This window comes from Lipotes vexillifer, unplaced genomic scaffold, assembly GCF_000442215.2.
Source record: "Lipotes vexillifer unplaced genomic scaffold, Lipotes_vexillifer_v1.1 scaffold6, whole genome shotgun sequence".
Taxonomy (NCBI): Eukaryota; Metazoa; Chordata; class Mammalia; order Artiodactyla; family Lipotidae; genus Lipotes; species Lipotes vexillifer.
The window spans coordinates 3,360,029-3,375,543 of NW_006799037.1; the positions used below are offsets into that span (position 1 = coordinate 3,360,029).

General features: G+C 46.7%; 1 protein-coding gene across 3 annotated transcripts in view; it reads left to right on the forward strand.

The window, feature by feature from the left end:
• Positions 1 to 15,515, forward strand: part of TEAD1 (TEA domain transcription factor 1) — a 258,914-nt gene that overhangs the window by 210,379 nt on the left and 33,020 nt on the right. The window lies entirely within an intron of this gene.

Here is a 15,515-nt window from a genome sequence, read left to right on the forward strand (position 1 = left end):
TTCCCTGCCCTCAGGCCTGACAGGTAACCTGTGTGAAGCAGACCTGGTGGAGGATAGCGGAACAGCCCTTCAATTAAGTGAAAAGGTATTTCTGTTGACAAAATATGTGGAACTTTAGAGCTAAATGGTTATGGATGCTGTGGACTGCGAACTCCAAGGATTGTTGGAGCGATAGCGAAGGACCTTAACAGGCTCTTGCATGTGGTAAAATGTAACATGTTTTGAGCCCTGCCCTGTGGCTGGTGTTGTGTGCAAAGCTTATAGACAGAATCACATTTTACCCTCACAAAACCCCATAAGGGTAGGTGCTCTGTGGCACATGAGAAAACAGAGAGGTTAAATAATTTCCCTGTAGCCACAGGGTTACGGATTAGAGATTCAAACTCATGTCTTTAAAACTCAAGCCTAAACATTTAGCTATTATTCTATACTTCTTTTCAAAGCTGTCTCTTCTCAAGATAACAAGTTACTACCTTCTGAAGGAGAAGTAACAGAGTAGTGCTTAAGCATTTGAAGTAGAATGTGATGCATTATAATACCATAAATACCAAGAACATTGGCATCTGGACTCTATTTGTCGCTTTTCTTCCTTCCCATTTCCCCGCCCCATCTAGTGCCCGTCATCCCCCTTTTTCTCAGCCAGGCCCACCATTTCCCCTGCATATGTGAGCCTCCCTTCTTTCCCACCCGACAAGCCCGAGACCCTTTCTTCACTCCCACTCCTTGGCTGTGGTTATGAGCATTGCATCTGTGTGTGGGTGAGCCCAAGGCAAAAACAAAGAAATCATGAGTTTGTCTTTGGGAGCTTTACCAACTCCTTTCCGTATTTCGTACCTCACCCCACCCTGCTGATCTCGGGGGCTACCAAAAGCACACAGGTGCCATGCTTTCTGGGTATTTGCCGCCTTGCTGTCATTCTGTTACCAGGAAAAAGCATCATGAATGAGTTCACCGTCTGTTGTAAGTAACTTGGATACAAACATCTGGAGGTGACCTCTCCTGGGAGTATTTGTACTTGGCTCACTGGAAAGCCTCTGATGGTAGGATGGGGGAGACCCCACAGGTAGAGGGGTTTCCACCAGCCGTCACCAGAGTGGAGACTCGGGAACCCACGTGTGGCCCCCTGACATTTCTGTCTATGAATTGTGGATGCTGGGAGCTGGTGGAAAAATAGAGCCTGCTCCAAAATCAGGACAAAATGAAGAAGGCGATGTAGAGTAGGTCACTGGGCCCATTGAGGCAGGTCAAGGAAAATGAGATTATTGAGAACAGGGAAGAGAAGGCCACCTGGATCCTCTTCTCTAGTGTCTGAGTGGCTTTACAAGAAGGGCAATGGTGAGAGCTTAAATCCCTATCTGCGGGAGCATTGAAGTAAACAACCAAAAAGATTACCTTCCTGATTCTTTTCTTCCTCTTCTGTCTGAGAAGTGTAGATGGTTCTTTGGCTGAAGGCTGGGCTTTGGCCCAGACTGTGCTTCTGCTTTCTGTAACTTGTGTTTGTATGACACCTCATTGCTCACAGAGTACATTGTCGTTGGTTATTTCATTTTGTCCTCAACGTGCTGGTGAACTGGATTCTTTTTTTCCCCATTGTACAGATGAAGAAACTGAGGCCCAGGCACATTAAATGACTTAGGATATTTAGCCAATAAGCAGGAGGACCAGGAGTTCAGATCTTCCGTTTCCGTGTACTCTCTTCACTACTGTGAACCACCACCAATTGTGAAGGTCTCTTGGATTGTGTTTTCAGTCTGTGTATCTCCTGTATGGGCAGATCTCTCTCTTTGCTTGTGACCATTTTTTCAAGGAATACAACTCCAAGACATTGGGAAGCAGAAGTCCCAAGATGTTAGTTGTTATCCTTTTGTTACAAGACTCAATATAATGTTTTATCCCAAAAAAAAAAGAAACAAATTTTTTTTTTTTTTAAATTTAAAAAGCCTATGGCAGCCCCCTCATATTGTAACTGTCCTCCTCAGTTATGGACCTGTTAGGGCCCAGGGTGACCAGTTCCTCTTTTTCCTGTTGTTGGTGTTAATTGGGCTTCACACTGTGAATCACTGACAGATTCATTCAGTCCATTCTATAAACATTTATGAGCACTTGCATGTGCAGGGCGCTGTACCGAGGAGGGGCCAGCCCAGTGCTGCACAGCCAGCCACTGACTCTGCCCTTGAGGGGTGGGTGGTGACGTCTAGTGGGGGAGGCACACGAGGCGAAAGTCACACATGAGGCCACTGCAAAGTGTAGTGACTGTTGGGGAGGGAGAACACTGGATGCTGTGAATGAGGGACAGGGAACCGGGCAGGCTTCATCAAGGGAGCAGCCCTCATGCCAAGAGGTAGAGCATCGATATGGGCAGGGATGAGTAAGGGAGAAGAGCATTCCAGAGGCGATGACTCTGATGTCGCTAAAGCAGGAGGTGAAAGCTGGTGAAGAGCTTAGTAAGGCAGGGCCCACCAAGTCCTTGGAATAGAGTCCAGAGATACATGTTTCATGTATGTTCAGGATTACACTTAAGACTCTGAACGGTTCGCAGTTTGCAGGGCAGAAATTGAGACACAGATGTACACAGAGAACAAACGTGTGGACACCAAGGGGGGAAAGTGGCGGAGGGGGGTGGGTGGGATGAACTGGGAGATTTTGATTGACATATATACACTAATATGTATAAGATGGATAACTAATAAGAACCTGCTGTATAAAAAAATAAATAAAATTTAAAGAAGAAAGAATCTGAACGGTTCAACTAGATTTGACCTTTTACTGATGAATGAACAAGTTTGCCTCTTTAGCTTAGACTCTTAACACGTGACTTTAATGGTGACAGATGTGGTAAACTAGAGAGTGAATTTCCAGAGTGGCAGGGACTTAAGGGAGACCACCCTGGACCGAGGACCAGGCAAAGTAGATTCTCCTCTTGGCTTTGTTGCTCCCCAAGTGTGCCTTATTTCCTCTTGGGCGACAATACAGGCAGAAAAGGGTTTAGACCTGGCCACAGCCATTGACTAACAATCTCTCCAAGCCTCTTCTATAGAAAGAAATAGAATTACCTACCTCATAGGGCTGTGATAAGGATGAAAAAAAAATCACACTGCACCAAGCTCATTAATTTATTTGCTTGGTTTTTGCCAGCACTACCCATAGCCCCATGATTCCAGTGAACCTAAGCCATTGCAAAGACGTAGGGGGAAGCGTGTGTGCACATGTCTGTATGTAGACAAAGATTTGCGGAATCCAAAGTTGAATTTGTTTAGGACCTTTAATTATTTGTCACTTTGTTGGCTTCCTTATCAAATTAACATGCTTAATGTTTGATGTTAAATTTTAAGGATAGTATATCCAAATTTGTTTAAATGTACCAGGTGAGTTTATTTTAGATGGCTTTAAATTTTCCTATAGTTGGAAGTCTGAGAGCTAAAGAAACCATTCACATGCTACATGTTTTTTCAGTGTGACCTTGGACCTCAAGGGCCTTTACATGTTCGTTGTAACAGCACCTTATGTTTGCAAAATAAAGCACATATTACATAATTTGAGAGGCTGGTGCTTGAGACTTGTCAGAATGCTTGTTTTAAGTAATCTTGTGAATTCTCCCCCATTTCAGTTAGTCAGCCACCTCTTTTAGTCCCAGCTATGCTGGAAATTTACTCTTTGGTTTACCACGTGTCACCTGCTACCACTAAAGATTCTTCACAATTCTGCCACCCCTACCAGCAGTAGTACTGGTGATAGCCAGCACTGTCTTACCCAACCCTATGACATAGCCTGCCCAGTATTAGGCAGCCAGCTGACATTGGAAATGGGATTCAGATCCAGGTCTGTCGATTCCATGTCCTGAGACCTGTAACCAAAGGTTCTCGGGTCCATTTGTATCTCATGAGTGTACCTGTAAGCCAGCCGTAATCTACAAGGAGCTAAGGGAAGACTAATCTGGGGGATGAACGCCCCCTGCTGGCTCTGCATCATGTGTAAACCAGACATTTCCCGGAGTCGGTGGTTGTTTATATTGGTTGGAGAACCAGCAAGTCAGTCCCTCTGTTACCTTTGGCTCCACTAGAAGCTAAGAGAAAAACAGCAGAGGGTGAAGAAAGGAAGATCTAAAAAACAAAGACTATTTTAGAAGTGGTTAGTAATGCTTGAAAGTACACTTTCTACACGATTTCAGTGTTGCGTATCAAAGGGTGTGAAGTGCAAGATCCTCCACCCAGGGTGGGCTTTTTAAAAGGGCCTCGCCTGTAATCAGGGCCCAGTTCCTGGAGACCTGAAGCAGCTGCTCCTTTAGAGAAATGAAAACCCGGCCTCGATGAGCTGTAAGCTGAATCCCGTGTGTGCATGCAGAGTGGTTTTCCTGATAAAGCCTAACGGGATCCCTCTACCTGCTCCCTGGTGCAGGGCAGGTTCCTCCAGCCGCCCCGAAGCTCAGCCACATCTTCCCAGGCAGAGGTTGTGTATTTAATGCCTACCGTGATCTGGATTCCAGAGCAAGCAGGGCTGTGAGCAGGAAGAGAGTGTGTGAGTTCGGTTAGGTGGGAGTTACACAGCCAGAGAAAGGCAAGCTTTGGGATGGGGAGGGCGGGACAGGAGATTATGCTCTTTAGATTTTGAAGGAGCAGTATCTTGGGGAGGAAGCTCCATGATGTGGCGCAGGAGCACACCTGACCAGGGAGACACCTCCGCTAGTTGCAGCCATCACGATAACCTCCAGCATTGGCTGAGCTGTGTCCCAAGCCCTGCGTGCCAAGCATTTGACACGGGCACTGTTCTTACGTCCCGTCTCTCAGTAATGGAACGGAGGCTCAGGAGCATTAAGGTACATTATCAAGTTCCACTGCCAGGAAATGGCTGTGCCGTGGTGTGTCTCCCCTTTGTATATTCACCATGTCACTGTACTTTTTGAAGAAATTAAAAAATCACTCAGATGCAAAAACGGCTGCCCTTCAAGGTCTGAGCTCCCCAAGTACAGCCTGGCGGTAGCAGGCCCTTCACACGGGGGCAGCCAGTGAAGGAAGGTGATCGGGACATTTGGAGAAAGAAAAGTAAGGACCCTTGATTTGGGCTCCACAGGAGGAGAGAATTCCTGAATGATACCCAGGCTTGGACGATGGCAGTTCCTCAACCAGAAGGTGAGGAGTTTTGCTGCCTGGAGTGACCTGGCCCCTTATCTTTATTTCCAAGTGGCTGGAACAGCCTAAAAGCATGGGACTTCCCCAGTGCGGGGAGGGAGTCAGCAGTCTTCACAGCCTTAGGGAACCTGAGTTCTCCCCTCTGCGGGGAGTCTTGTCCCTCGAGTTCTGCAAATATATTCTGCAGACAGCCTGATTCTTTTCCATACAGGCAGTTGGTTAAATGTGGGCCCCAAGGATGATTTCATGGTTTTATATAGCTTCTTTCAAAAGCCTAAATTCACAGATCAACTGAAATTCCTTTGTCAGATCTCACAGATCCTGACTTTGGTTTGGAAAATGTGACCAGTGCAACTCTGAGGAGATAGAACATTGATGAGGGCCGTGGCAGAAAGAAGAGTCGGTTGTTTTGTATGGGAATTCAGTTGGAGAAGTAAGATCGGAAGCAAGGTTTAGATTCCAGATTGCCAGGAGGATCCTTGCCTATATCCTGGACAGAGTGGAAGAGGGCAAGTTCTCTCTGAGGAAGCTTCCAGGCCCTGCAGTGCCTGCTAATTAAGGGGGTGGCTACATCTCAGAGCGGGGTTGTGTGTTCACAGGAAATAGCTCTTTGGGGAGATTTGGTTTCTGGTCCTTCAGAAAAGAGACTCTTTCTCTCCCCCAGTTCATGGCTTGTGTGTGGCTCTCATTAATAGTTAACCTGAATCCTAGCATCTGTGTAGCTCCCTAAGGCTCACACAGAACCGTCATGTTTCCTGTTTTGTTTGGCCTCACACTGACCCGTGAGATGAGCAGGCCAGGTGACATCTCTGTTCAGATGACACCACAGACCAGAAAGTTGAAGCAGCTTGGCTCAGGCCACACAGCTCAGAAACAGCAGGGCCTGGATTCTAACCCATGGGTTCTTAATGTACGCATCACATATTTGAATAAATGGTCAGAAAGCACATTTGGCCTTCCAGGTCCCCAGGAGGTCTGACGGTTGGCTGTGCTCAATGTCCATGGTTCTGCCTGCTTTTTCTCATACGTGTTACCACGTGTGGTCTTCCAGTAGGACGTGGGACATGGAGTGTTCTCCAGTGCTGGAGGTGACAGGTCGCTGTGGTGGGGTGTGGCCTTTCCCACCCTGTCCAGCACTGCCAAGCTGTGCTGTCAGCTCATCCATGCCAGCTGCACTCTCTCGTAGCAGCAGTGGGTGGTTTACTCTCCATGTCTGAGCTTCTCTGGACGCTCACCCTCTTTATTCATGACCATTTGGGGATGAGGCAATTGAAAGCATCTGGAAATCTGGGTTTTGTAGACATTTCACAGAGGCCCAGCCAGGCTCCATCTGCTTTCCTTAGCAGGTCAGCCGCTGCCACGCGCCCCCCACCCCCACCCCCGCCTGCCTTCCTGGTCGCTGTCCCTGTACTCAGCCAGTGGGCCTTAACAGCTGCACTTGTGTGGGGAAGACGCACTTCTTTTTAAGAAAACAGCAGCTGCTCCATAGAGGTGGTGGTGGAAGTGGGAGGTGGGGTGAGGGGCTGCATCCTGGTGTGAGATCCAGGAAGGGAGGACCGATTCGTTCCTTGTTTCTTGTGTTCAGTGATGTTTCTTTCTGGGAAGAGCACAGGGAAGGGAGGAAGCAGCACCGGGGCGGGGGGGGGGGGGGGTGGGGGGGGCAAGTAGCCAGAACAGGGCTGGTGCCTCTGGACCAGCTAGCTGAGGAGAGAGCCTGCTGGAGCGTGAGCCCAGGCAAGCTCCTCTCCCCAGGGACTGAAGACGCAGGCCACTTTCCGTGGCTTGGTCCTGCATCCACTCCCTCTCCCTGCAGGGCCCAGGGGCCGTCACAGGTTACCCAGGCTGCGCTGGGGGTGTCTGAGCAGACTGTCCAGGCAGGAAAATAACAGGAAGCAAATGTAGGTGATTTGTCCTTGTTCTGTTTCAACTTGTACATTAGCATCCCTTGACATGAGTTATTTGTCTTGGTTTCTTTGAATTCCTAAGTGGATTATAATTTTTCTCCCGGTATTATTTGACAGCAGTCATTTTTCAAGGTTTTACTGCGTTCTTCAAATACTTGGAATTTTTGGAATAAGTTTAGGGAAAGCCCGCCATCTTCAGGTCAGACAGTGTAGTGCAGCGTTGGGGTGTGTCCAAGGGAACCTCTCAGATGCCAAGGACCAGCAGATTCTTAGGGTTTTCCCTTTCCTTTTGCATAAAAAGTGAACTGCCTCATCAGAGGGCTCTGGACTAGAACGTATTAGCAGCCCTTTCAAAAAAGAGAAAAGAAAATTAAACCCCAGTGGCCACTTTGGGAGTTGCTTGTTCTGGTTTGTCTCATCTGCAGTAATGGGCAACCGCCCAGCCTGCCCTAGCCCCACTTGCGAGGACAGACTGCATTCTTCACGGACACGCCTTGGGGGTAGTTCAGGGGCCGGATCCCTCAAGGCCTCGAGTACACGTCACCCCTACCTCAGCTACCCTACAGTACAGTACATAATGGCAGTGTCGGGACAGTAGAAATCACCAATGTGTCTGAAACTTTCCTCTCAATTTCTGCTTTAAATTTTTAGTATTTCCATTTTGTTGCTGTCAGAGGAACAGCCATAATTTCAAGTAATCTCACCCGAAGTACAGAAACATCGTGATTATTGGGGGAAATAATAATAGCAATGGTAATAATAACAAATTACATGCTTGGCACAGCATTGTGGATTTTCCATGTGTGATCTCCTTTGAGCATCGTGATGCTCCTTCGAGGTAGGTACTGTTATTATCCCTGCATTACCGATGTGGAGAGGGCTGAAAGCGCCCCTCCCAGATGACTCAGCTAGGAAGCGGTGCCAGCGCCAGGACTCAGACCCAGACCCTGTCTGACTCCTGAGTTTGGTGCTCAGCCTTCCTCCCCTGCAGCCTCCCTAAGCAGCAGAGAGAGAGGGAGAGCCAGAGACCAGGAAGGAAAGCGACCTCGCAGAACAGCTTTGGAGGAGGGGGAAAGTCCTTTAATCCCCCAGGGTAGCTAAATTACCCTTCACAAGTCACTTTGGAGAGATTTTAGGATTACATTTACCTTTATCACTGTTTACAACTGCTGTGAAGAATAACTGGAGAGGTTATAGCAATAAAAAGAGAAAATGAGCATTTCCCCAAGTCAGAATAGAAATCTGTGTATTAAGATTGTGTCAGGGGCTGCTGAGCCGCGGGACATCTCATTCCAGGTAGGATTGTGCCGGTGCAACATCAGTCTTTCTGGTGAACCCTGCAGGCAGACAGGGTCCAAGCTCCTGCTCAGTCATCCTGAGGATTTGAGCCTAGGAAGGCTCTATGATCTGACCAAGCTCCTTTCAGGTCCAGGGAACTTGCGGCCAACTAGAATGAACATCCTGAAGCACGACTCTTTGTGTTCCTGTTTCCCTTTATAGTTCTTTCCTCACAAAACTCCATGATGTTTCAAGATAGTTTTGGATTGGCTGTTTATTTAATTTAATAAAGTAATAGGTGTGCTTCGTGTGTAAGCCAGATCACACCCCATGCATGGCCTATAAGGAAGAGCAGCCATCGCCTGCCCCCTTGCCCTGTCTCCCATCCCCCAAGTCCTGCTCCTTAGGAACAGCTGCTGCCGCCTTTTATTCCTTGCTTTGTATAGTATTTCCGTATTTCTAAACAACATGCTTCTACTATGTATCTCAGCCCATCGATCTGCAGACATTATCTGTGACTTCTTACTGTGGAAGACCAGGACTTAGCTCTCTGAACTTAGCACATCCTCACCACCCCCCCAATATGGTTACATCACAATTTTTGGTTTAATTAACACTCAGTGTTTATATTACAAACCTGTGCAAATTTTGTACACAGCATGTTTAACATGTAACGGGTTAGAACCATTTTCTTGATTGTAAAACTTGTTTTTTCTAAGGTTTGTCATTGCCTTTTTATTTCTTCCGTTTTTATATACCTGCTTAAATTCATCCTCCACTCAGGTCAGACAGTGTAGTGCAGCGTTGGGGTGTGTCCAAGGGAACCTCTCAGATGCCAAGGACCAGCAGATTCTTAGGGTTTTCCCTTTCCTTTTGCATAAAAAGTGAACTGCCTCATCAGAGGGCTCTGGACTAGAACGTATTAGCAGCCCTTTCAAAAAAGAGAAAAGAAAATTACCAAGGACCAGCAGATTCTTAGGGTTTTCCCTTTCCTTTTGCATAAAAAGTGAACTGCCTCATCAGAGGGCTCTGGACTAGAACGTATTAGCAGCCCTTTCAAAAAAGAGAAAAGAAAATTAAACCCCAGTGGCCACTTTGGGAGTTGCTTGTTCTGGTTTGTCTCATCTGCAGTAATGGGCAACCGCCCAGCCTGCCCTAGCCCCACTTGCGAGGACAGACTGCATTCTTCACGGACACGCCTTGGGGGTAGTTCAGGGGCCGGATCCCTCAAGGCCTCGAGTACACGTCACCCCTACCTCAGCTACCCTACAGTACAGTACATAATGGCAGTGTCGGGACAGTAGAAATCACCAATGTGTCTGAAACTTTCCTCTCAATTTCTGCTTTAAATTTTTAGTATTTCCATTTTGTTGCTGTCAGAGGAACAGCCATAATTTCAAGTAATCTCACCCGAAGTACAGAAACATCGTGATTATTGGGGGAAATAATAATAGCAATGGTAATAATAACAAATTACATGCTTGGCACAGCATTGTGGATTTTCCATGTGTGATCTCCTTTGAGCATCGTGATGCTCCTTCGAGGTAGGTACTGTTATTATCCCTGCATTACCGATGTGGAGAGGGCTGAAAGCGCCCCTCCCAGATGACTCAGCTAGGAAGCGGTGCCAGCGCCAGGACTCAGACCCAGACCCTGTCTGACTCCTGAGTTTGGTGCTCAGCCTTCCTCCCCTGCAGCCTCCCTAAGCAGCAGAGAGAGAGGGAGAGCCAGAGACCAGGAAGGAAAGCGACCTCGCAGAACAGCTTTGGAGGAGGGGGAAAGTCCTTTAATCCCCCAGGGTAGCTAAATTACCCTTCACAAGTCACTTTGGAGAGATTTTAGGATTACATTTACCTTTATCACTGTTTACAACTGCTGTGAAGAATAACTGGAGAGGTTATAGCAATAAAAAGAGAAAATGAGCATTTCCCCAAGTCAGAATAGAAATCTGTGTATTAAGATTGTGTCAGGGGCTGCTGAGCCGCGGGACATCTCATTCCAGGTAGGATTGTGCCGGTGCAACATCAGTCTTTCTGGTGAACCCTGCAGGCAGACAGGGTCCAAGCTCCTGCTCAGTCATCCTGAGGATTTGAGCCTAGGAAGGCTCTATGATCTGACCAAGCTCCTTTCAGGTCCAGGGAACTTGCGGCCAACTAGAATGAACATCCTGAAGCACGACTCTTTGTGTTCCTGTTTCCCTTTATAGTTCTTTCCTCACAAAACTCCATGATGTTTCAAGATAGTTTTGGATTGGCTGTTTATTTAATTTAATAAAGTAATAGGTGTGCTTCGTGTGTAAGCCAGATCACACCCCATGCATGGCCTATAAGGAAGAGCAGCCATCGCCTGCCCCCTTGCCCTGTCTCCCATCCCCCAAGTCCTGCTCCTTAGGAACAGCTGCTGCCGCCTTTTATTCCTTGCTTTGTATAGTATTTCCGTATTTCTAAACAACATGCTTCTACTATGTATCTCAGCCCATCGATCTGCAGACATTATCTGTGACTTCTTACTGTGGAAGACCAGGACTTAGCTCTCTGAACTTAGCACATCCTCACCACCCCCCCAATATGGTTACATCACAATTTTTGGTTTAATTAACACTCAGTGTTTATATTACAAACCTGTGCAAATTTTGTACACAGCATGTTTAACATGTAACGGGTTAGAACCATTTTCTTGATTGTAAAACTTGTTTTTTCTAAGGTTTGTCATTGCCTTTTTATTTCTTCCGTTTTTATATACCTGCTTAAATTCATCCTCCACATTTCTAGCAGAATTCTCAAATTCTTCTCCAGATGGTCAGCTAAGTCAGGGAATCTCTCTAATCCCTTTAGGAGCCCTCCAGCTTCTCGTCCCCTCTGGAATGGCTGCTGTCCAGGTCAGCAGCCCAGCTGCGGGCCAGCGTGTTCCTTTCACCTCTCTTCTGGGTTCCAGCCTCATCTCCCTCTTTTTTGATTTACTCCCTCATTTCAAAAGAACATATCCTCCTATTGCTACCTCAGAGTAGTTGCAAGGAAGGTCGGTTTTCCGAAACCTGACAAATCTGAGAGTGTTCTCTTCTCACATGTGATGGCTAACTTGGTTTTCATCATGGTTTGCACCTTAGGCTTGTGAAGCTTCGTTCACATTTTCAAGGTAAATTCCACATACGTTCTCCTTGCTAATGAATCACACTGTATGTTTAGTGCTGGAGAATACTGCCATCCGTATGAACAGAGCAGGTAAATGCTGATTTAAGTCATGGGCTGTACAGGGGAGGGGATGTTGACGGTCCTTAATCCCAGTCTTCTCTATGAGAATCTTTGAGAACATATATTTAATGGGCAGCCGATGGTTCTGACTACAGAGGCAATAAGCTGGCTCCATACATTGACTCTGTAGGTTCTTTGAAGGGAGGGGCTTTGTACTATTAGCTCATGGATTCCCTGTGCCCACCCCAGTGCCTGGTATATAATGGACCTTAGGTGTGCTGATTTGTTCCACGGAAATCCACAAAAGAAATATGCAGAGTGAGCACCTTTTCTGTTGTTGTCATTGATATGTTGATAATCAGCATATCTACTGAGTGCCTAGGATACTTTCTTGTAATTGAACAAGCCAGCCTCAACCTCTCTTTTCGATATCAAGGAAATTTAGGCTTAGGCTTTGGTAGACATGACTCATTGACATTCGCCCCATTTCTGCTCGTACATTCCCCACATACTTGGGATTGTTGGTTGTTGTTATTTTTGTTGTTTTTGTAAATCTTTGTTTTCTGCCATATAGAATAGAACTGCCCTTTTTTGGTTTTGTGTTCCACCTTTAGTTTTGGGGAAACCACCACTGCTGGAAAGAAAATGGGATTTATTTGGGAAGGAGAAAGGGAAGTGAGGTATCCACCCTAGTCTTCTCTTATAAGGAGATCTGGCAGGATGGGAAGCAGAGCCTCACCAAATAGTTTTTAGGGTTTTAATTTCATTAAAACTTGAACCCAAGCATATCAGGTAGACGTCTTCTTTTCAGCCTTCTAGATTTGGGTGCAGAGGGATTCCTCACCTAGCCAGGTTGAATTAAGGAGAGAGGGAGGTCTGTTTGTCCCACTGCTGTGGCCTCCTGGATGCCTTCTTTAGCCCTTTGTATTCTTAGAAACAAAGTCATCTCTTGGCAGGAATAAAGCCACTCAGATGCCAACAGTCAGGGTTTGGTTTCAAGTCACCAGCCTTGGGGAGGCAGTGCCCGATTTCCTTTGGCAAAGACAGCCTGCCCATGCTCAATTCATTTCAGCCACTTGGGCACTAAGGTAACTCCTCAAAATAGAAACCTCTGAAGCCTCTATCTGATGCATCTGTGAATAATTATGTTTGTCCCGAATTCTAATTTCATTTCTCAGATTTTGAAAACGTTATTCAGCTCTTCTCAAATCAACTTTCAGAAAAAGTAGATCTGAGTTAGAAGGATCTAGGCATTTATATTTTCTTCTGGAGACAGCGTGGTTGATGTTTGCAGCAAATGCATGGGCTGTGGCATTGATAGATCCAAGTTTTATTCTTAACTTCAGGACTATTCCTGGATGTGTGACCTCAGGCAAATCTGTTCATCTCTGAGCTTCTATTTCCTCATCTGTAAAAATGATTTTAATAAAATCTGCCTACAGTGTCATTGTGAGGCAGTGACCCTGAGGTCATTGTATAGAGGTCAGATATATAGAAAGCACATTGTACAAACACTGAATGGGCACAGTTCTCCTAATTTCTGCAGACACAGGTGAGAGGCCCACCCCCCGAGCAGCTTGTAATGGGTGGGCTGTAATCAAGGATCTGAAGAGTCATGCAGCCTCACAACTTGCTCCCAGCTCTTGGCTTATTTGTGTTTATTTTTCCATTGCTAGGCAGGAGGGATAGCTAAAGTAGGAAAGTTCTTTTGATTCCACCCCAGGATCTAGTTAATCTCACATAATACACTGCAACAACAGTAATCTTAGCAGCTGTGATTTATTGAACACTTCTTGTGTGCTAGGCCCTATGCCGAGCACCCTCTGTGCATTATTTCCTTTAATCTTCCAACCTGTTCTGTATGACGGTCATATATCCCCATTGTACATATGAGAAAACTGAGATTTCAGGTTCTTGTCTGGCTGCAGAGTGCTTTGTGCTCAGCACCTTGATTTTCAGCTATACTTTCATGGTCCCCATTGAACAACGGTAAATTTTACCCTCCGGTCGTTCACCTTCCTGATCTCTGACACCTGGAGGTCCGGGCTGTGGTCCCTGAGTTACAATAGTTTTAACTTCACCCCAGCTCGGATTCCCTGGCCCATGGGAGCTGGTGAGGCAGCAGAGCTGGGAGTGAGGTGTGCTCAGCAGAGAGACTCTGATTCTTTTCACAGGTATACTACCTGAGGCTCTGTTTGTATTCCATTCTTTCCCGTAAACTCACTACCTACAGATGCCACAAGAAGTGACAGAAATGGTGCCTCTCAAAGCCGGGTAGGGCTGGGAGCTTGCTGCAAGCAAGGTTTGGATAATAAGGGTTGGGTGATGGACATGGAGACAGCCAGTTGTTGCCCTCTGCTCCTGTACTGGTAACTAGAGGTCCAGCAGAGGGGCCAGGCACGAGGCATCACCTCTTCATGCACCTCCTCATCTCTGAGGGCCTTGCACCAGTGTTTGTGCTCCCAGCTTCACCTGTGTTGTTTTTTATCATCCTACCGACTGATGAGACTGGAAGCGCCTTAGCAGCAGTGCCCCATACATTTCTGTGGGCTTTGGTTTGCTTATAATTGAAAAGATGATGTGATGACATTTGAGAAAATTTTTAAAAGATCAGAGGTACTTCACCCCTCCCTGTAACCTCACTTCCCTAACATGACAATGGCTTCTACTTTATTTAAAAAGTTTTCTTCCAGCACAGCATATTCTGTTCCCGCGTGGCCGCATCCAGGTCTCAGGCCATCCTGAAATCCACCAGACAGCTGGAACAGAGGCTGGGTCCATGTCAGAGCTTGACGTTCCTCTTTTTCATTTCGCCTGATGCCTTTTAGGGTTTTGGAAGCCTTGGTAAAGATAGCACTCTGATGTTGAGCAGGAGAGGGGCTTAGCCCTCTCCCAGATGGTGCTGGGCCCTGGCCACACTCCCTGTATGTGGACAGCTGGCACCAGATGGGGTATTGGGCCTCCTGCCCTTCCACATTGTGGCCAGAGATCCACAGCGTGTGGGTAGCAGGTCATGAGTGTAAACCAGCACTTCCTCAGGATATATTTACAGGGTTTTGTGAGCAAACAACTTTGGGAAACTTTGGGCTATAGAAAGTTACACAATGTTTCTCTTCCACAGTGCTTTTAACATGTTATATTCAATGAACCTCAAAGGAGAGAGTTTTTATGAGACATAATAGTAGCTAACATTTATTTAGTGTCTACTGTTTGTTGAATGGAGGAGCTCCAGTAAGCTCTTAGTATGCAGTACATCATTTAAACCCTATAGCACTGGGACTTCCCCGGTGGCGCAGTGGTTAAAAAGGCGCCTGCCAATGCAGGGGACACGGGTTCAATCCCTAGTCTGGGAAGATCCCACATGCTGCGGAGCAACTAAGCCCGTGTGCCACAACTACTGAACCTGCGTGCCACAACTACTGAAGCCTGCGCCTAAAGCCCGTGCTCCACAGCAAGAGAAGCCACCGCAGTGAGAAGCCTGTGCACCGCAACGAAGAGTAGCCCCCGCTCACCACAACTAGAGAAAGCCCGCGCGCAGCAACGAAGACCCAATGCAGCCAAAAAAAATTTTTTTATAAAATAAATAAATAAGCAAAAAGATTTAAAAAAGCAAAAATAAACCCTATAGCACCTTTGGGAGGTAGGTGCCATCGCTGTCCCCATGTCAGAGGCTGGGGGGACTTACCCAGTGTCATAGATGGTTGGCAGTAGGCACAAAGTTTTGTGCTGAAGCAGGGTGAGCACAGATTCCATCTCAGCCGGTACACATTACTGCTGGCGAGCAGCTTGGAGCAGTCTTCTTTTATTTGGGACTTCTCATTCCCTATGGAACTAGTACTTGGAAGGACTCTAGTTGGAGAAATGCCAGTGTAAACTTGAAAAGTGAATAGGGACTGGTGGGCGAATACTGACATGGGTTTCTCTCGTGAACCCTGTTGGGTTCTGAGCTCTCTGGAACCCCTGTACCCCGGATGCCTTTGTGTCACATTAGGCTGGTCTTACTGCCTATTCAGCAG